The following is a 23541-nucleotide window of genomic DNA, read 5'->3' as shown; positions in this document are numbered from 1 at the left end:
AATGTCTTAGAGACATATCTAAAGTCTTAGAGAAATAATATCTAATGTCTTAGAGGAATAATATCTATATGCATATCCATAATCACTGCTCTCCCCTAGAAGCTATGTCTTTAGTTTTGCTTAACCTCAACTTTTTAATATGACAGCACGACCAAGAGATTGCAACATCATCATGTATTTGATTAAAGATGCAGCCCCTTTATAGCACATTTCCAGTAAGATAAAATATTCAGTAGCATGATTTCTAGACAATAAATTTCCCACAGTATGACTTATAGCTGGCTCATCAGCCACAAAAGCTGAATAATAATCAAAGTTAACCTCCATATTTCTAAAAGGAAGACACTGGTGTTTCCGATTTTAATTCTTGGTCTGACATTGGTTAAAGAGGTGTTAATAGCCCACATTTTACAGTGCCATCAATATTGCAAATAAATGCACAACACAATGAAAATATTTATGTATGGTACTATCCAGAAAGATATAGTTAGGAAAAATATGGTAAAGTGTAAGTAACCTTGACAAATTAGGCTTCATTGAAATACTTTCTAGGCCTTGTCCAGAAACATAAATAATTCACAGAGCCCAGCACCAAATACAAATGAAGAACATTTGTTATTAAACCATCCCTCTTTTTTTGGCCAGAGCATTATTCTTCCATAATGAAACGCATTGTGAACCACTTTCTGTGATCTCCTGTGTCATTACCTGCAAGTTATGAAATCTCTAATTTATCTTTACGCAATGAACCACATCCAAGGATGGTGGATGCACATATTTGTATGTATGTATGTATGTGTGTTGTGTGTGTGTGTGTGTGTGTGAGCTGTTCACAGGTCTCTTGTAACACTGAATCTTCATCAGGTCGTACATGACAAATTATTGTTTGGAACATTAATATCACCTAGGAACTCTTAATACAGACTGACCAATCCATTAGTAAAACATATATGACATATGTCCTTTATCAAAGGGTCGAAATTATTCCCATCAGTGGAGATTTAAATTCCATTTTCAGAGTTAAAGAGACACAGTTTATTCTTTAAGGAAGTAAGTGAGAGAATGGATGGATAAGACAGGAATCAATGAACTTGGACCTTGTCCTAAAGCCCTCTCATTAAAAACCAGAATGCTCTATTCAGCTGAATCGACTTTAAAAAAAAAGAAGGAAATGAATAGTTTGACCTGACTAACATCTGAAAAGGCAATTGATTTGTTTAAATAATAGCTGACATTCCAATCTTTTTAATTTGTAACTATTAGTTCACATAGCTGAATTATTTTATCCTTCAATCTGCTATTAAAATATGTATATATACATATATATATGTATATATATCCAAAGTAACTGTGAAAATCTTCAATGAAGTAGGGAAAAAGCATCGATTATAAACAACGGGGGGAAGTGTGGGATGAAAAAGAGGTAATATGTAAAAATAGAAAGAGATGACAGGGAGACAAAACTGAAAAATCATGTGATCTAAAATATGAACTCATCCACATAGCAATCTGTGAGAGAAAGAGGAGAGAGATAATTACCTTTTTTAGACACTGCATGAGACATTGGAATAGAGTAAAAAATACACTTGAGTTTGAATTCCAGCTTTGCCTATTATTAGCTGCATGTCCTTGCTCAGGTTATGAAACCTCATGGAGAATCATTTCTCTCAATGATAAGGGAGATAAAGTAATAATCCTGCAAGGACATCTTGAGGATTAAATAAGGCAAACTGTGTCTGAGGCAACAGTCTCTGGCACCTGGCAAGAACTCCATAAATGTTAGTTTCCATCCCCACTTAACAACTGGGGTGATTTGTCTTCTTACGATGCCATGTGAAAATGTCTCTAGGATCTGTTCTTGGGAGTAGAACCACTGGGTCATTATGTGGGTGTTCCTGATACTTAATCTGATTCAGGGCTGCTTTCCAGGGTGGTCTGCACAGACTCCACCCCCTACAACCAGTGCAAAGCATTCCTGGCCCCGCACACTGCTGAGGGTTTGATTTATTTAATCTGCATGATAACTCTAATGAAAAACAACATGCTCTTCTTTCCAACTTGTAAATAAGAAAATTAGGACATAGTGACATAAATAACCTGCCTAGTTTCATAGCTAGTGGTGGTGGAGATAGAGACAAATCCACGTGGTCTGTTTTTGAAGATCTTTTCACGTTAAATTTGATGTAAAACCATTCCTCTCCTTGGCCCTGGACAGGATGGGTAGCCTGAACCACAGATTCTGACTCACAACCTCTCCAACTCTTTCTACCTCACACTTTCTAAACAAAAATTAGTATACTAGTTGTGCAGGGAATAACAGTCCAAGAAATCCTGAGAAAAATCTCCATGATTCTTGAGTAGGCACGAATTGTAAATAAAGAGGATATATATTCAACTTAACTCGAACGCTCTGTGAGCATACATTTTTGCCAGGTGCTTTCTAGATGAAATACTGTACAGAAATCCAGTTGAATAAGAATTCTTAGACATCAGGAAAGTATGTAAGCATGTTTTTAGTCATTTCCTTTCAATCCCAAAAGTGCTGCTAACACTTTCTCCCTTCTCTGCAGATAGGACTCTGGTTCTTAAAGTTAGTAAGTCAAGGACAGTTGGCATTTGGGGAGGTTCCAAGCAGTGACAGATGAGGGGGCAAGTAATAGAACCAGCCCCCTTGCTCACCCTGCTCTCCTCTCTGCGCCATCAGTGAAAGAATGTATTGTCTATAGAGAAATGTAAAACAATAATAAAATCAATTTTAAAGAAAGTTAGACTTCTTTTCAATGTCACAATGCACTGGCCATTTTAAACACTATCAGTGATTAAATATTCAGCCTCACTTATTGAAGTGAACCTACCTTGATGTCACTTGTTCTAAGAAACTGCTGCACTTCAAAGGTGTAAGCTACAATTTGACCTTGGAGAGCCCTGTCTTAGACCTTGTTCACCACTTTAACGAATCGTGTTCCGCTCTTTGCAACCTCATTGTCTGTAGCTTACCAGGCTACTCTGTCCATGGAATTTTCCAGGCAAGAATACTGAAGTGGGTAGCCATTCCCTTCTCTAGGAGATCTTCCCGACCTAGGGATCAAACCCAGGTCCTCCAACTGCAGGAAGATTCTTTATGGTCCAAGCCACCAGGAAAGCCCTAACACCAATTCAATGAATAGTTTTAGTCATTAATAACACAAGCATTTACCTACTGTTCTTGAACAATATCTCAATTAAAGAAGAAATGTTAATATATTCTGTTTTATAATGTAAAAGCTAACTTATTGAAAAGTATGCAATTCTATGGAGATTATTTTGTCAACTGTTTCTGCTACCTTGGTTTGGGATGAGATTTAAGAAGACAGTAGAGAAAGATGATTCTCCAGTAGAGGAGGGATAAGCTGCTACTGGGCCAGGTCTTGGTAGAAAGCTGGTACAGAGCATAGAAGATCAGATCGGCTTTACAAACTGGTGTCAAATGCCTGGTTTTTCCTGCTCCATGATAAAGGAGAGTTTTGTCAAAATACTGCAGCCTCATACTAGCAATAGTTTTCTTTTCAGGAGTTATAGGAGGGATCCCTGTCTACATAGAGGAAGAGAGGGACGGATAAGTACCTTCAGAAGCCTAAAATAGCAACTATGAGGTGGCAAAAGTTTAGCACACAGAAATATGAAGTCAAGTGTCTAGGAACAAGAATGGGTGTGGGAAATATGTAAGCCTGGGAATCCCAATTATGAGCCTGGAGGGATTGTGGCAGAAAACAAACTATGAAGGGTTAGTGGAGGGCAGGAGAGCTCATGGCTCTCTGAAAGTTTTTCAATATTCATCACTAATCAATAGCCTTCCTGTGTACAAAAATGTCTAGATCTACTGACTGTTCTAAAGGAATTATAAAATCTCTAAGTGGGCAATCTCTCATTCTGAAAGCTGCAAAATAACAGAAAAATTAATACCCTTCCTTATTGCAACTGCTGATTCTCATCTTGGAAATTTTCAGAATTTCCCAAGACATATGTGAGGAGGGGTCTGAAATGCACATGGCGGGAACATGATAAAGGGAAGGAAGGGCCACTAAAAGCAGAGCTCGAATGTATTCCTATGAGAACTATTAAATAAGGCAGAACATGCTAAGTGCCATAATAAAACTGCAACAAATGATCCTAAAAGATTCCATGGAAAAGGAGAACTTGAACTGGTCCTTAGCAACAGGTAAGTTATCCACAGGAAGATAAGATGGGGAAAAGCTGAAAAGGAAGGAAAGGCATATCTAGATTTTTTAAAACTGCATTAGTAGATGCAGCTAGAATTTTTTTTTTTTTAATTCATGTTTGAAGACACGAAGTTACAGATTCACTGGGTAGAAAATTATAAGGAGAGAAAATAAGACTATATGAAGCTGGGTACAATCACACCTGAAAAGGGCTTGCGGGACAAGATGAGTGATTTATACAATGTTCAGTGTGCATACAGAAATCTTAAAGAATTTTAAAGCTCAGCTACTATAAGTTTATTCATTTTTTAAGTACCTAGAGTTTCCAAAAACATAATCAATAATGGCAGATCCATAGGATAAGTTTCTAAAGTATCACAGTACTGACATTTTCTGTCAAATTTTAAGCAACAAAAGAAGGTTGTGATTAACTAAAATAACCTTACCTGCTGCAATGAATGATTATTGTGGTGCCAGCAAATACACAAGATAATGTAAAAATTCTGTTACTAAGCAAAGGAGAAAAACACTTAAATCTAAGGGGAAAAAAGCGGTGCCCTATGGCAACCGGGCTTATTTGTCACAAACACTAAGCATTTATGGACCCCAAACGCCTAGCATTGTTTTTCAGAGTTCCCCAACATCCAATGTTTTTCCTGCAGTGCAACATATGTAAGCTGCTTAAATCAGCTTCTGACATCGCTTCAGCTTCAAACTGGAGGCTATGTGAGGCTTAGCAGATGGCAAAACCCATCCAGTTTTCTAAGTGTGTGTTCAGCATAAGGTGCTCGTATGTTCTCTTGGACCCGGCTGGGCTAAAATCTTCCCTTGGAGAAAAAAACACGGTGTTCAGTTTTATGGTGATGAGTCAGAATTCCGGCCACTTGAGCTCCACTGTGCTTTGTTTCTTTCACAAAGGTGAAGAGTGCAGTCACAGTGGCTTAACTGCCTCTCAACCAGGCTTAGAAAAACTGAAAGTTGACTAATTGCCTTGTGACTGTGACTAAATTAAAGTCTGGATAATTCAAGACCCTCTAATCATCCCAGAAATTTAACTTTTTCTTCCCTAAGATTCAGGTCTTCATTTTTTTTTTCGTGATCTGATCCATAATTTTTTAAATTTTTATTGGAGTATAGTTGACGCACAATGTTGTGTTAGTTTCCGCTGTACAGTGAAGTGAATTAGTTATACATACACATATATCTATCTTCCCTGGTGGCTCAGATGGTAAAGCGTCTGCCTACAATGCAGGAGATCCGGGTTCAATCCCTGGGTCGGGAAGATGTCCTGGAGAAGGAAATGGCAACCCACTCCAGTATTCTTGCCTGGAAAACCCCATGGATGGAGGAGCCTGGTAGGCTACAGTCCATGGGGTCACAAAGAGTCGGATACGACTGAGCTACTTCACTTTCACACATATATCTGGGCTTCCCTGGTGGCTCAGACAGTAAAGAATCTGCCTGAAATGCAGGAGACCTGGGTTTGATCCCTGGGTTGGGATGATCCCCTGGAGGAAAACATGGCAACCCACTCCAGTATTCTTGCCTGGAGAGACCCCATGGACAGAGGAGCCTGGGAGGCTGCAGTCCATGTGGTCACAAAGAGTCGGACATGACCAAACGACTAAACGCAGCACAGCGGCATACGTAAGTCTACTCTCTCTATATATAGATATACTTTTAGAGTAGATTTTCTCATATAGGTCATTATAGAGGACTAAGTAGAGTTCCCTGTGCTGTACAGCAGGTCCTTATTGTTTATTTATTTTACATATAGTAGTGTGTATATGTCAGTCCCAATCTTCCTATTTATCTTGCCACCCGCTTCCTTCTTGGTAACAATAAGTTTGTTTTCTACATCTGTGACTCTATTTCTGTTTTTTAAACAAGTTCATTCTCCTTTTTTAAGAAAATCAAAATTGTCTTTTTAGGTCTTTCAAGTCTCTCTCTGAAGTTTAGGCTCAGAAAAACAAGGGCAATAAAGACACAGTTTCAGAAATAAGAATGGGCTAATACTTACATCCTTGAATAGAAAAAAAAAAAAGACCAAAAAACTAAACAAAGCATGAAAGAATCCCCATTTACTGCAGAACAACTATAAATTTCCCCCATCTGACATTCAAGGCTCTCTACAATCTACTTGTCTTGCCTTACCAGAACTGTTTCTATAGGTGCTGTGCCATGCTTAGTGGCTCAGTCTTGTCTGACTCTTTGCATATTATCATTCAAATCAGGTCACTCCCTATTTTCTTAGAAACTAGTTGCCTCAGCTTGGCCTCTCTGCATAGCCTGCTCCCTTTTCTAGGAAGGACTTTTCAACCTGTTTCCCCCACCAACTCATTTTGTGATTCTGGCAAAGCTAAAATGTACTCCATGATGGAGGTGGGCTGGTGCAAATGGAGACTGGAACCAGAAGGCAGAAGGCCATGAATCATTTTCCAGGAAACTTGAACTTCATCCCCTAGGCCACTGTTGCATAAACTATCAATAAACCATCTGCATCTGAACCATATGGGGGACTTTTTAAAAGGCATATTCTTGGATCCAAGCATCCTAAATCAGCGTCTCTGGAGCCTTTGAATAAAACCCATTAGGTTTAGATGATAAGGACTTCTCAGTGATTCCATTATACATATATAAAAGTTTGAGTGCTATATCCACGTGTGCTCACTCAGTCATGTCCGACTCTTTGCAACTTCATGAACTGTAGCCTGCCAGGTTCCTTTGTCCATGAGATTTTCCAGGCAAGAATGCTGGAACAGGTTGACATTTCCTTCTCCAGGGCATCTTCAAACTTGCATACTCTTGCATCTCCTGCACTGGCAGGCAAGTTCTTTACCAGCTGAGCCACCCAGGAAGCCCTTTGGATACTATAGACATCTAATAACTACATACCTGAGAATGTGAATGGATCTGTGCACTAGGAGAGAGAATTTGGACATAAGAATGAGGCTAGGGTACATGGAGGAAGAAACTAGAAGCAGAAAGCCTGGTTAGGATATTTTGCAGTGGCCACTATTAACTTCTTTCTCCTGAAACTATCTTCCTTCCTGGCTTATGAGGCATGACTATTTCTTGATCCTCTGGCTACATCTGCATCTACCCTTCTGAATCTCTCACGCTTGTCCTCTCATTCTGGCATCTCTTTCAATGTCATTGTTCCTCTGGGTTGTGTCGAAAGTCCACTTCTCATTGTAGAGTCTCCTAAATATCTCATCTAACCCTTTAGCTTCAAGTACAAACTTTACACTGCTGTCCCACAAATTTATATTTCAGGACAGAAGATTTATAATTCCATCTACCTAGTAAGATGCTCTACCTAATATTTCATGAGAATGTCCAAAATTTACACTTTTCTCTGTCTCTATACCTATATCTCTTTCTTTAGTTCCAGTTTTACATGTAGAGGGACAGCAAAATCCACCTATTACCACCCCAAGCCAGACCCCTGGGCATACCACTTAAAATTCCCTCTATCCTTCATGCCACCCACCCCCACACTGTTTGGTTTTTGCTCTATCTTCCACTAATAATTCTCTTTTCAATTCATACTTTCCTTTACATCTTCACCCCATATCTTTGGTTTAGATCTCAAATCCTGAGAAGTCTAGAACATATCCCACTTCCCCAGACAAAAACAAAAACAAATGTCACGTGCAGAACAGAGAAAAGGGGAGAATCCCCCTAAATCGAAGATAATTATGAGCGTGAAATAGTTGCAGTGAAGAAGAAAATCTATAATTTAAGGTTTTACAGCTGTAGTTTATTTGCCAAAATATAAATAACTTTCCACTACAGAATTCTAATTGTGCTTGCTAAAAGTATAGCATTGGCAGAGTGGCCTCAACTTGTCACTATCAGAACATCACATGCTGTCATACCTACCATGTTGTGGCATGGTAGAGAAACACTAAGGGAAACTGGAACTGACTCTTTCAGGCCAGCTTCCAACTCCCTATCCTGATATGTAAATGTAAAAACAGTGTCTTGCAGAGTGAGAAAAAAAGAATGTGTGTGCACATATGTGCAACTACGACCTCTTGCATCTGCCTATTAATTAAGATGAGGTGAGTAACAGTGGTGGATTTTTATGTGATTCAGATTCTCAAGAACTCAGTTGAAAATGCTCCAGAGTCGCTGGATTAACTGCAGACTCCTGGAAGAATGGGAGTTCCCCGCTCTTGCGCTTTTGGAGACTATTAAAGATCACTGGGCATGGAATTTAAGTTGTAAAACTATCACCATTGGGAGACCTAATCTGTTTCAGTTCAAATAGAGACAGAAACTACAAATCATGGATTCTGGTAAAGTCTAGTATTTAAAAATATTCTTTTCCCCTAAAATCTTTGTCCTTAAACTATAGCTTTGAATTTCGTTTCATTTGCTGAGATTTCAATATATACAGATCAGTTTAAATCTGGTTAATATTTTTATTGGGATTGTTTGTTCTTCCTTAAAAACAAAACTGTGAAAATAAGAGGAAGAAATAGATTGGCTGCATTTACTTTTCACACACTCAACACATGCTGTTATAGGAAGATTTGCCCTGCAAGTATGAATCTGCTGAAGATTCATAAGCTATGCCATTTGTATTTTTCAGCGTTTCTTCAGGCATAGATCCATACTTGATCTCCCTGTAAACAAAATATGCACACATTTTCCTTCTTTCAGATTTCCCAAACAAGTCTATTTCCTTCTCCCTGTTATTCTTCTTTCATCCCTTTCTATGGTTTTTTCCCTCTGCTTTCTGGCATGTAGCACTTAATTTCTTGGTAATTAGAAAGCAAATTAGGGGATGACGTCAGTGAAAATGGAGTAAGGACCTCTAACACTTCACCTTCTCGTAAAACCAACTAAAACACTGGCAGGAGTGGGTGTGGGGGATGTCAAAATCAACTTCTAAGAATTCTGGATATTAACCAAAGTCCTTTAACAATATATTTAAGAATTTATTCAAGAAAATTTGCTGAATCTTGCTGAGAATAGTAACTTCTGTGACATTTGAACTTGCCCTAGTCTGATCGCCCTCTCCCTAGTTCTGTGATAAGCCTCAAATATTAACAACCCAAAATTACAGGATAAACTGGCAATCGTTCAAACATCTACTAGAAATGACAGAATGAGGGTGGAGGTCTTCCAAAGCCTCATCTCAGAAAACTGCGATTATTTTCTGTCCACAGTTCCCTGAGAAATCCTACTCACAAGTTGTGTCATTTGACCTGATTCACTGCTTACCCAATGAAAATGGCCTTTTTTCCTGGGCATGTTTGTCAAAACCAGTCAGCAGCTCTGTTTAAAATTACAGCTGCTGAGGTGGTGGTAAGAGTTAAGGCAAACAGCAAACTAATCAAAAAACTTAAAAGGCTGGGGGGAAATGTGGCAAGAATGTGGAGAAATTAGAACCAAAATATATATTGCCGGTGGGAGTATAAAACAGTGTAGCTACTTTGGAAAACAGTCTGGCAGTTCCTCAAATGATTAAATATAGAGTTACCATATGATCAGAAATTTCAGTCCTCTCTCTCTCTCTCTCTTTCTCTCTCTCTCTCTCTCTATATATATATATATATCCCCCCAAAATTGAAAACATATGTCTACGCAAAACTTGTATATGAATGTTCATAGAAGCATTATTCATAACAGTCAAAAAATGGAAACAGCCCAAATGTCCATCAGTTAATGAACAGATAAAACGTGGTACTAGTACTTGCTCTGTCACTAATTTTTAAGTTATCTATACCAAGGTACCAAGCATTGTGGGTTTTATTTCCCTTGCATGCTACATGCTAAACTGCTTCACTTGTATCTGACTCCTTTCAACCCCATGTAAAATAAAGATGCCTGACTACATGGGCCTATCCCATCCTATCCCATGTGGCCTTGAAATTCTATGACTCTAGGATGGAATCATTTCTACTGTAATTAGAGACAAGTTAAAGAATGGCATCCTGGTTTCTAGTAAAAATAATAACAAATAATTATTGATGATCATTGAGCACTATCCTAAGTAGTTGGAATACATCACTGAATAAAATATGCAATGCTTCTTGTCCTATGGAGCCAAGATTCTAAGTGTATTTTTCCCTCCTCCCTTCCCCTATCCATAACTATGTAAGTATAGCAATAAAATTTCAAAATTCTGATACTAAAGTAGTTACTATATTTGATTTCTTAAATAAATGGTATACTGTGAATGTATTCTTTTACAAATTTCTTACAAATTTGTAAGTATTCTTTCACAAATTCTCTTACAAATTTCTGTTAGCCACATTTCTTATAAGAAAGTGGCATCATTACCATTCATGGTGATTATTACCTGAGGGAAAGTCATAGCCAGGGGGTTGATTTAGTAAGTTACTGACTGAAGACCCACACCTTAGATCTACAGTAATAATAATTTAACTATAACCTTGAATAAATCAGAATCCCATGAGCTTGGTTAACATTTTCTAAAATATCCCTTGTTTCATTATGTTTATTAACACAGATATTAGAATTCAGGGCTAAATTAATCGTGTCATAACTCTCATGCTATGTGAGTCATGACAGTCATGATGCCTTAGGAAGCACCACTATGAGCAAAGGTCGTGGAGGTAATGGAATTCCAGCTGAGCCATTTCAAATCCTAAAAGATGATTCTGTTAAGGTGCTGCACTTAACATAACAGCAAATTTGGAAAACTCAGCAGTGGCCACAGGACTGGAAAAAGTCAGTTTTCATTCCAATTCCAAAGAAGGGCAATGCCAAAGAAAGTTCAAACCAAACAACTGCACTCATTTCATACGCTAGCAAAACAATGCTCAAAACTCTTCAAGCAAGGTTTCAACAGTACATGAACCAAGAACTTCCAGATGGACAAGCTGGATTTACAAAATGCAGAGGAACCAGGTATCAAATTACTAACATCCATTGGATCATAGAGAATTCCAGAGAAACGTCTTCTGTTTCATTGACTATGTTAAAGCCTTTGACTCTGTAGATCACAACAAACTGTGGAAAATTCTTCAAGAGATGGGAATACCAGACCACCTTCCCTGCCTCCTGAGAAAACTGTATGCAGGTCAAGAAGCAACAGTTAGAACTGGACATGGACCAACAGACTGGTTCCAAACAGGGAAAGGAGGACGTCAAGGCTGAATGTTGTCACCTTGCTTATTTAACTTACATGCAGAGTACATCATGTGAAACACAGGGCTGGATGAAGCAAAAGCTGGAATCAGATTGCAGGGAGAAGTATAAATAACCTCAGATATGTAGATGACACCTCAGACATGTAGATGGAAGAAAGTGAAGAGGAACTAAAGAGACTCTTGATGAAAGTGAAAGAGGAGATAGAAAAAGCTGGCTAAACAGTCAACATTCAAAAAAAACAATGATCAGAAATTTTTCTCAGGGAAAGAAAGCAATTAGTTATTGACATCTAACCCTTTCCTAAAAATATAAAATGGTATCAAATACAAAGTTAATATAGATTATAATAGACCAAAAAATGTATGTAGCTAAGGCTAAATCTAATAAAATATTTCTAAGACCACTACTGAGAGAAACTTTAAAATCTAACTGAAACACATTATCAATTATCTAAAATAGTGATATACACCATATTCATAGATATTATTACATTATTAAAATATCAGTTGTACACAAATGAACATATATTTAATCCAACAGCAGTCAAAATACTAAAAAAGTTTTCTGCTGAACTTGATAAGCTCATTCAAAACTTTACATAAACAACTAACAACCAGCACCAGCTAAGACTTTACCAAAGAATAAAGAAAGAGAGTTGACCTACCAGCTCTCAAATTTTTCAGAATATATTAGTTATAGCTAGACACTGACACTAGATATTAAAATATCAATAACCTCAGATATGCAGAAGACACCATCCTTACGGCAGAAAGTGAAGAAGAACTAAAGAGCCTCTTGATGAAAGTGAAAGAGGAGACTGAAAAAGTTGGTTTAAAATTCAACATTCAGAAAACTAAGATGATGGCATCTGGCCCCATCACTTCATGGCAAATAGATGAGGAAACAGTGGAAACAGTGACAGACTTTATTTTCTTGGGCTGAGAAATCACTGCAGATGGTGACAGCAGCCATGAAATTAAAAGACGCTTACTCCTTGAAAGAAAAACTATGACCAACCTAGACAGCATATTAAAAGGCAGAGACATTACTTTGCCAACAAAAGTCTGTCTAGTCAAAGCTATGGTTTTTCCAGTAGTCATGTATGGATGTGAGAATTGGACTATAAAGAAAGCTGAGCACCAAAGAACTGATGCTTTTGAACTGTGGTGTTGGAGAAGACTCTTGAGAGTCCCTTGGACTGCAAAGAGATCAAACCAATCAATCCTAAAGGAAATCAGTCCTGAATATTCATTGGAATGACTGATGTTGAAGCTGAAACTCCAATACTTGGGCCATTTGATGCGAAGAACTGACTCATTGGAAAAGACTCTGTTGCTAGGAAAGATTGAAAGCAGGAGAAGGGCACAGCAGAGGATGAGATGGTTGGATGGCATTACCGACCAATGGACATGAGTTTGAGCAAGCTCCGGGAGTTGGTGATGGACAGGGAAACCTGGGGTGCTGCAGTCCATGGAGTCACAAAAAGTTAGACACACCTGAGCAACTGAACTGAACTGAGACACTGGCACAAGTTAAAGAGGATAAGGAGTTCATAAAGAATCCAGAAAAAGACGTGGACATTTTATACATAATAGATCAGTGAAGAAATGAATTTTTCAATAAATCATGAAAAATAATTGGTCTCCCTTAGAATATAATACATCAGATCTCTACTCCATGGTGTGTATGAATTTCAAATCCAGGCATATTAAAGATGAAAATATAGTAAAAGCAAAACTTTAAAACTCAATAGAAAATATGGGGACCAGAGGTGAAAAAGTATTTTATAAACTTTTAAGATGCAAAAACTTATCCCATAAGAGAAACTACTGATAAATTTAGTTTCATTACATTTAAAATTTCTACTCAACAAGAGACATAAAACTGAAACTGAAAGACAAATTTCACACTGGAAGATGCTCTAAATGTAAATTACACATAAAATGTTGAAGATTTAGTACCCTGGACTGGGTGGCTTATAAACAATAGAAATTTATTTCTAGCATTCTCTATGCTAGGAAGTCTTAGATGAAGACTTCTGCAGACTTGGTATCTGGTGAGGATAGTCTTCCTGTTTCATGGGCAGGTTGTCTTTTCCCTGTGTCCTTGTGTGGCAGAAGGGGCAAGGGATCTTTCTGCAGTCTATTTTATAAGCGTACTAATTCCACGGATGAGGGCTCTACCATCATAACTAAATTATTTCCCAATGGCCCCACCACACATTGTGGATTAGGTTTCAACATAAGAGTTTGGAGAAGACTCAAACATTCAGTTTACTGCACTGCTTTTTTCTACTTTATTTTTAACTTCAGTTGTCCTCGATCACAAAGGTACGTGTATTGGACATTCAAAAACCACACGTAAGTCAATATGTATTTTTCCTTATTTCTCATAAACATGCCTTAAAAAAAAGCAACAACAACACTACTGCCCTTGTGTATGTGTCTATACGCTCAGTCGTGTCTGACTTTTCACTTCCCCATGGACTGTGGGCTTCCCTGGTGGCTCAGACGGTAAAAGTATCTGTCTGCAATGAGGAGACCTGGGTTCGATCTCTGGGTTGGGAAGATCCCCTGGAGAAGGAAATGGCAGCCCACTCCAGTATTCTTGCCTGGAAAATCCCATGGACAGTGGAGCCTGGTGGGCTACTGTCCATGGGGTCGCAAAGAGTCGGACACGACTGAGCGACTTCACTTCATGGACTGTAGCCCTCCAGGCTCCTCTGTCCGTGGAATTTTCCAAGCAAGAATACTGGAGTGAGTTGCCATTCCCTCCTCCAGGGGATCTTCCTGGCCCAGGGATCAAACCCATGTCTCTTCTGTCTCCTGCATTGACAGGTGGATTTTTACCACTAGCATTACCTTCCCATATACAGTCTTTGGGAAAAAAAAAAACTACTGTGTTTAGTAAAATATCAAATGCATAGGATGATTTCTATGGTGCTAAAAGAACTATTTCCTGTTTATAAGAACCATTTGCAAAATATACAGAATTTTCTAGTATTTATTAATTAGTAAATATTAGTCAGAGGAAATCACATTCAAGCTGGGACAACATTATTATATGCTATTTTATTTCCACACATATTTAAATGCTTTCTGAGAAATGTAACACCTGCAGACCCAAGACATTGGTTACACTCTAAATTTACTGGCAAAAAGAAAGTGAGTAGATATTCAATATGTACAATAAATATCCAGTCACTAATGTAAACGTCCTTGGCAGACAACTAACTGCTCCAACAGTCCCACTGAGTCCTGCTGGCATAGCAGAGGGTGCTGCAGAGTGAACACTGAGCCTGTTCCAAAACCCCACAGCAACATTCTAAATAAACATGCCCAGATTTCTGAGCTGCATTTCATACAGCATCCTCAGAGTCACACAGGAAGATACCATGTCTATCTCTGTAGAGCACAAAGTGAAGAAATTCGTAGTTGCCTGATGACTCAGAATATACATAAACTAGGAAGACAGTATACTCATATTGGTCTTGCCTAGACCCTTAACCTCACTGGAACTCAAGAAACACAAAAGCATACCACAAGGTATAGCTTCAACCTGACTTTGTCCCAAATCTAGGAAAATCAGTCCTTAAATAAGTATTTTCTTACTTATTCCGATAAGTAAAAGAAAAAAGCATAGCATGTGCCTTATTGTGGTTATGGAAGCCTATATTTTTGGTCAAAAGAATATACAAAGCATTTAGGCATATTTACCACTGGGAATGGTTAATACAGTCATTTCTATTTAGGGAATAATTTAACAGTTTAAAGAAAAGATAATGATCATTAGAAGTATGACAGAGAAAATAGTATTAATGTCATTGAAATCACAATACTATATAAAAATCACCATTTTATGCCAGAGATCTGAAAGCTCTTCCTATAAGGGTCTGATAATCAATAAGCTGACTTTGTGCTCCATACAGTCTGTTGGTAACTGTTCAGTTGCTGCCACTGCAGCATGATAACAGTTATAGACCATACAGAAACCAGTGAATGTGGCTGTGTTCCAATTAAACTTTATTTATTGTGTTGGCCAATAAGGTCATTCAGGTTTTTCCATAGATGTAATGGAAAAACTCTAACGAACTTTTTGACCAACTCAATACAAATGCGTTGGGTCAGATTTGGCTCATTGGTCATAGTTTGGCAAACTCTTGTCACACTATTCAGTGGTTAGAAATTGTGATTTTATGAAGGCTGTACTCCTGTTTAAGAAGATAACACAGTTTTAAATAATTCTTCATCTACTAATCAGATATTTAAACTAAATTAACTTTTCCTTTTAGCAAATATTTCTTTTACTACCCTAGACACGAGAAGAAAAGACACAAGTTACAACTGCCTTTTGTTACACCACATGTAATACTAGATTTCTCTCCATTTTTAAAAGTAAGTTTTGGTCAATATCAGTATCTATAAAGCATTATGATAAAAATTAGTCAGAAGGTGAATGGAGAACAATTTACAAAATGGATTTCAGGAGCCATATCATTTATGAAACAGGGCATACTGATTCTTAAGACAACTCAACAATCTGTAATGATCAGATTTCTCATGCCAGGACGCATTTGTTTCATCACAAAGAAGTCATCTTTTCTCTTATTACCTTCATGAAATTTCAAAGACAAATATCTTTTGTTCTGTATTCAGAGAGGTAGAACACTCTTGAATGAACAGCTGCTGATCACTTGAGGAGCTTTTGAGCTTACAATCAAGGTAGATGAATATTTCAGCTCAATCAAAACACAAAACATAATTATCTCTTCATTGTGGATTCTCTATGACAACTCTCTCTTTCAAAACATGAAAATCCTCAGTGAAACTGAATAATAAAGAAACATAATAAACCAGATGCTTTCTGTCACTTTTCTGTTTTATGATTCACATCCTGAAAGTATAATTTATATCTATATAATAAATAAATTTTGTTACCAGCAGCCAAGCCTTATTTTCTGTGGAAAGAGCTGTGGACTGACAGAGGGCTGGGTTCTAGTCCTTATTCTGGGTTCTAGTTATTATTCTAATAACCAGCTGTGTGTCTGGAGTGAAGCAAAAAATTATTCCTGAAAACTGGAAGCAGGGTGAAGACATATAGACTTTATGGGCTCCAATGACCACAGCTTTACCTGAAACCAGAGAAATATCAATATTGGTCAATGAATATCCAATGATCCATGAAAATAAACTGGTGTGTCTTGTCAGATTAAGGAATATAGAAGCCTCATTAGAGAAGAGATGCCTCAAACTACTTGTAAGAAACAAGATGACCGGATCAGGAGAGATCTCTAAAGCTAAGGAGAATGGGCATCTCACTATGTGAGGGACTATACAGCTCCCAGGTGATTTCTACATCATCAGAAGCAATTGAGCTTCCAGAAGTATTTCCTGCCCCTGGAGGGTAATTCACAGTTCAGAGGCAACACTACAAAACCAACCAACCCCTGGCAGGATCAGAATTGGGCTTTAAGGCTTTCCAGCAGAGGGCAGCAGAGGTAAGAGCTGAAAAAGAAACCCCATAACAAGCGAGAAATGAAGGCAATAAGTAGGTACAATCTACAGAGGGCAAAGGTCCAGATGGTATCCATCTGGAAAAATGCCACTCTTTTTGATTAATGTATTTTATGGAACACTGAAGGAAGGAGGATCAAATGGTGTGATGTCCAGCCTTAAAGCAGATTTCAATTATGATTATTGATTTCATCATCCTCTTAGTTACTTTAGATTATAAGCAATGTGCTTACTTCTTTAATACACACATGTACAAGAATATATACACACAAACTGGACACATAAGAATTAAACAATTTGCCATATATTTGTTCAAGCTGCAGTCCCAAGAACAACATTCCCTCTCTTCCAGATGCAATGGGGATAGACAGGGAATAAACTATTTAAAGAAAAGGTTCAGTCAGTGTTTGAGCAATGGGAGAAAGCCTTCTAGAGAGTACTTAACCCATAAGAGATTCCTGTTCCTTCTGAAACCATGAGTAACTAAAAAAGTGCTTGACATGACATCATGTGGACAGTGCCCAGAGGTGCCATCTTGATGTTACTACACAGCAGTAATTCCTACTTAACCCAAGTTCCTTCAATATCAAAAGGAAAAAGACTTCAAATTGTGACTGCTATAATGGAAACTGAATTCTTTAAGGACTGAACCAAGCATTTTGAGGGTAAGAAGAAAAGAAATCACAGCAATTGATACAAGGTGAGTAAAACTAGGAAGTGTCCATTCAACCTGTTTCAGTCCTCAAAACAGCTAATATGCAGGATGGCAAAATAGGACAACAGAGAATCCATAACCCACAAAAAGAAAAAGATCTGCAATACTTCCCCAACAATTTGTGGCTAATAAATTTACCCTTCACATGAGAGAATAGAAATTCTGATTTAAGAAAAGAGAAATGCTGTATTGTTCTTCACAGTGCTTAACTATATACCAGATCAGTTCAGCAAATCTTGAATCATAAGAAAAACCTATGCTAACATGCCTTTGCCTTTCTTACATTCTTGTTCCTAATATTCTTGCATTAGATTCAAGTATCTCATGATAGAATTGGGACCCAATTGCTACACAGGGAGATAGTATATGCAAAGAAAAGACTCTTGCACCAATTATGTGGTAAGTGTTTGCAGCACTAATGCTAGGACATATTTATTGATTTATTCAACAAGTACTTACTGAATAACTTCCTTTGTCAGATATTATGCTAGGTAACAAAAGCCTGTGTATGAGATCACTAGAAGCTGTTTATCCATGAGATAACTTGGACAATTTTGAGTTACTTAGCAAGGACAACATAGCTAATGTGAAGAGTAAACTAAGATAATCTTCATTAAGAAGGTGGGCTCTGTTCAGATCAACCAGCTCCCTCCAGGCATAGTTATCCATGAGATAGTTATCAAGAGAATTCTCTATGAAATGGGCCCTAACTATTAAAGATTTTGATGCTCAGACTAATCAAAGACAGTAAGTCAACCTTACCTTTGACTCCCTACAGAATTTTTGGTCTTACCAAGACTTATTCATCATTAAGTAGGCTACATTTAAAATTACACTAGAAGGGGGTACTTTCCTGGTGGCCCAGTGGTTAGGATTTGGGGATTTCACTGCCATAAGCTGAGTTCAGTCTCTTGTTGGGGAATTGAGATCCTACAGGGTGTGCAGCATGGACAAAAACAAAAAGTAACAACAACAAAAAATTACACAGCAAGAATAAAAACTAGTTTGCCCAGACAAGTGGACGGAGAATATGTCCATTAGACCAAGGTTCTTCAGATAGAACCTTGCAGGCCTTAGCACCAGGTCTTAATGGAACCTAGATAGAGACTGGGACAGATTTTAACCTGATGAAGCACAGATGCCCCTGTTTCTGAATGAAGGGAAAAAACCTGTAAGTTTGATCACCTATAGCATAAGGAGCAATGGGAAGTTCTATATTGACAAATAAAAAACCTTGCTTGTATATTCACCCAGAAGGAAGCCATCTTAGCACTTCAAAGAGATAAACTGCAAGGGTGCCTTCAGGCAGACCAATATTTTCCTCAAATTGGATTTCTCTAATCCCTGAACTGTGACCAGCAAAGACTTCAGCCTAGAAAATTGATTTTTCAACTACACTTCCTGAGGACTCACCAGAGCCACAAAGTAAAAGAAACAATAATTCTTCTCTGTCCACTGCATTGATGAAATGAAGTCACATGGTATTTTTATACCCGCTAGTATAACTGAGAAATGGCCATGCAAATGGTTACCTTTTCATAGTTAAAATATTACATTCACTAAGGGAAGAAGGTTGTTTATGTGCCATGTGGGGTGGGGTTGTTTATGTACCATATACTGGCATTTTGCTCATTTTGATTTCTTTTAGTTTTGTTCAATAAATATTGAACTGCCTAGCCAGTGCTTCTTCAAATGCCTCTAGAAACAGAGATTGAAAATAAAGTATGACCTCAGCCCAATGCTTCAGTAGCAACACAAAGATAAATAAAACCTGGGTTCAGCACCCAAGGACTGAAAATGCAGAGGTTGGTGTATCCTACGACAATGACATAAATAATCAAAATAAAGAATCGTTTGGGTAAAAGTCTGCTGTGTGTTTCTATTTTAATAGTTTTGAGTTTGTATTGTAGCATGGCACCATGTGGGGGTCGGTAGACTGGACACTCTTGACAGTTCGTGAAATAAGGGCAATGTTGTTCAAGGGCTGAGTGTCCCACTGAAGGCATATTCAACCACCAGTAGGAAAGCCGTCCCTTAAGCATCTTCAAAGGAGCAATGCCCGCATCAAGGAAAGCAGATTTTGAATCATCTTCCTTCAGCGTGTCCTGAAGCAAAAGAAGGGTTTCATTTTATCTTATACCCTCCAGTCTCCTTTGGAGTCTTTTCTAGTTCTTCCGGGCTTTTCACCCATAAATAATTCAACAGGTAAATTCCCTTAATGACATGGACACATGTCATCTGGAGTCATTAATTAAGGTTCGTTCACATTTGAAAATGTCTCTTACCCATTATTTTTTTATTAACAGAAGTGTTTTTATTAGTTATTTTTAACTTCCAGCATTAGATTTTCTTTCTTGTCAAAAAAATTAATAACTCAGCAGCTCAGTCATTTTAGCACTATTATAAATTTTCAAGCCATGGTGAATTTTAAAAATTATTTCCTCTGTCATTTGTCATCTTTGGCTAGGTCTATATAGCACCAAATACTAGGTAATTACTTAAGTGTTTATCTCCACGAGAAGTTTGCAAGTTTCTTACAGACAGGATTTATTCGGAATAGACCGGTTTTTAAAGTAGCACTGCATCTGGCAGTAACTAGTTGTCTTCCATAAATAATGAGGCTATATTTATTGTTTCTTCAGTCTCAAATCTGTGTAGGGTTTGTCTCTGACATTTATAGATCATTCCTTTACTCTTTGATACCTACATTTTAGCATCTATTGAATCTCTAGTCATTTTTTAGTGGTCTCCTCAATGGTTGGAGAAGGCAATGGCACCCTACTCCAGTACTCTTGCCTGGCAAATCCCATGGACGGAGGAGTCTAGTAGGCTGCAGTCCAAGGGTTCGCTAAGAGTCGGACACGACTGAGCGACTTCACTTTCCCTTTTCACTTTCATGCATTGGAGAAGGAAATGGCAGCCCACTCCAGTGTTCTTGCCTGGAGAATCTCAGGGACGGGGCAGCCTGGTGGGCTGCCATCTATGGGGTCGCACAGAGTCGGACACGACTGAAGCAACTTAGCAGCCTCAATGGTTAAATGAGAGATGAGGAGATCTGAATTTCAGGCAGCAGTGTCCTTGACTTTTTAAAGAAATTTAACAGTTCTTATCTGGACTTCAGTATCCTCCTATGTAAAGTAAGAATAATGGACAAGGTGGTATATGTGTAAAGCTCCTTCTAGCACTAAAAACTGAAGTTTTATAATACAATTTTCTAAAGCAAGATTCAGTTTATGTGCCTATCTTAGCCATCTGGTTCAGAATATTCAAAATTAAGATTACATGAAAGACTGACAAGAATTTAAGCACTGATACCTCCTTAGAAGGGGCTTCCCAGGTGGCTCAGTGGTAAAGAATCTGCCTGCCAATGCAAGAGACACAAGTTCAATCCCTGGGCCAGGAAGATCCCATGGAGAGGGAAGTGGAAACCAACTACAATATTCTTTCTGGGGAAATCCCATGGACAGAGGAGCCTGGCAGGCTACAGCCCCTGGGGTCACAAAAGAATCAGACATGACTTGGCCACTGAGCAACAAACAACAACCTCCTTAGAAACTTTGTAAGCATACATATTTTCTTTAGGATATAAAAATAAAATGATTTTATTAGAGTAGCATTAATCTGAAAAATAGATATTCTAAAGATGGAACTAAGATCAATGGTCATAGATTATAGGGAGATAGATCCAAGCTCAGTATATCAAGACCTTTTCAACAGTGAGTTTCCCAATAAACAGATTGGCTGCCCAAGGGGTATTGGGCTACGCACTCCAGGGAATTAAGACAGTATCCAACTAACCACTTGGCACTACTGAGAAGGTGGATGAAGGATCTTTAAAGTTCCCTCAAATTCTGAGATGTGGGGCATTAACACATAGAGAAGATTTTTTTATTTAATTTTAAAATATGTCTATTTATAAAAATCAGATGTGTTAAAGGATAGGAAACATTTTATCAAATTTTTCATCATTTTTTAATTGTGCTAAATCATTAAGGTACAGAAACTTTCAAAGATCAAGGCTCATAAAGGGCTTGAGATGCACTTGCTTTTCCTTAAGAAAGGATAAGAATCTGGAAGAGTCCATGCAGTAAACCATGTATGGACGTGAGAGTTGGACTATAAAGAAAGCTCAGCACCAAAGAATTGATACTTTTGAACTGTGGTATTGGAGAAGACCCTTGAGAGTCCCTTGGACTGCAAGGAGATCAAGTCAGTCCATCCTAAAGGAAATCAGTCCTGAATATTCATTGGAAGGCCTGATGCTGAAGCTGAAACTCCAATCCTTTGGCCACCTGATGCAAAGAGCTGACTCATTTGAAAAGACCCTGATGCTGGGAAAGATTGAAGGCGGGAGGAGGAGAGGATGGCAGAGGATGAAATGGTTGGATGGCATCACCCACTCAATGGACATGACTTTGAGTAAACTCTGGGAGTTGGTAATGGACAGGGAGGCCTGGCATGATGCAGTCCATGGGGTCGCAAAGAGTCGGACATGACTGAGCAACTGAACTGAACTGAACTGATGCAGTAAACTAAATTTCTGATGTTTTGCCCTATAGGAAAAACAATCAGTTGCAATAGGTAAGAACTATGGCCTGCTGGTAGATCAGATGGACAGATAAGAGAGTCAATTCCTAGGCAGTGTCAACTACAAATTGGCAATTACCAAGGGCATTGCCAACAGAGTAAATAACAAAGGCATTTGCAGTCTGCCATGGAGATTGAACCCTGTGCCGCTATACCTGTTGACTTTCAGCAACCCCTGAGGGAGTTCAGGGTGGAGTGAGGCACTCTCTGCTCTAGGGAATCTGGTGGGACAGGTCTTTAGATAGTTGGATGCTTCAGGAACAGATTTTATGATCTCAGTCCTTGCATCTCCTCATATCTAAAGAAGCACTAAATCCTTCATGGTGACATCAGATCCTCATGACTAACAAAAAACCTTTTGTAAAATGAGTGCTTCACATTACTGAACTCCCTCTTCACCAAAACCTTATATGTTGACCTTCCCCCACTGCCGCTTTGGAGCAGTCTCTCAGAGCTATCTGAGATGCTGCCTCCCAGGCTGCAGTCCTCATTTTGCCCCAGATAAAACTTAACTCACGACTCTCAAGTTGTACATCTTTTTTAGTCAACAGCAGGTTGATAAGAAGTCCAGGGTTCCCGCAGCGGCGGTGGTGGTGGCGGTGGCGGCTACGGAGGCGGAGGAGGAGGAGGAGGAGAAGAAAGGGATCTGGGACTCTTGAGGAGGAGATAGGGGTCTGGAATTCTCAAGGAGGATAAAAGGGCAAAAGTCTTCCTGAAAACCTCTGACTAATCCTATTGCCTTAAAATGTATATTATGGGAGTGGGTATGGTAGGATCTTTCTATTGTTAACTTCTAATCCTGTTACCTTAAAATGTAAATTGTGGGAGTGGGTCTGGTAAAAGTTTTACAACTTTGAGACATTCTTTTGATTTATTGTAATAACCAATTGAAAAAGTATATAACTCCCTTTAGTGAGGGGAGCACTCTCCATCCCCCTTCTGATATCTATGTCAGAAGCTTTTTCTGTCCTTTTTCACACTTTAATAGAGCTCTGCTACACAAGAGCCCTGAGTGATCAAGCCTGGCCCCTGGTCCTAAAGCTAAATCTTCAGAGATCAGGAATCTGACATCATTCACCCTAAGCTATCACAGATAACAATCATGAATTTCCAGTAGTCACTGTCATCCATACACAAAGTCATTCCCAAAATAAATGTATTAAAGATATGGAGAATCCATGGCTTTGGCTTTCAGTTTCTATATTTGGAGAAGCAATTACTTTATGGGTCATAGACTCCTTTGAAAATCCAGTCAAACATGGTTTAACACAGGACAACATAACAGTTCGTTCTTTCTCACCTCTTTCCTGCTCTATATCATTTAGAGCTTATTTATTTTTTAAGTCTTACAGAATATGGGGAAATTAGCTGATGCTCTACAAATAATGGTAATATA

Source organism: Bos javanicus, chromosome 1 (assembly GCF_032452875.1).
Source record: "Bos javanicus breed banteng chromosome 1, ARS-OSU_banteng_1.0, whole genome shotgun sequence".
Lineage (NCBI taxonomy): Eukaryota > Metazoa > Chordata > Mammalia > Artiodactyla > Bovidae > Bos > Bos javanicus.
The sequence above is the reverse complement of the archived record's forward strand: the minus strand, read 5'-3'. Positions refer to the sequence as shown.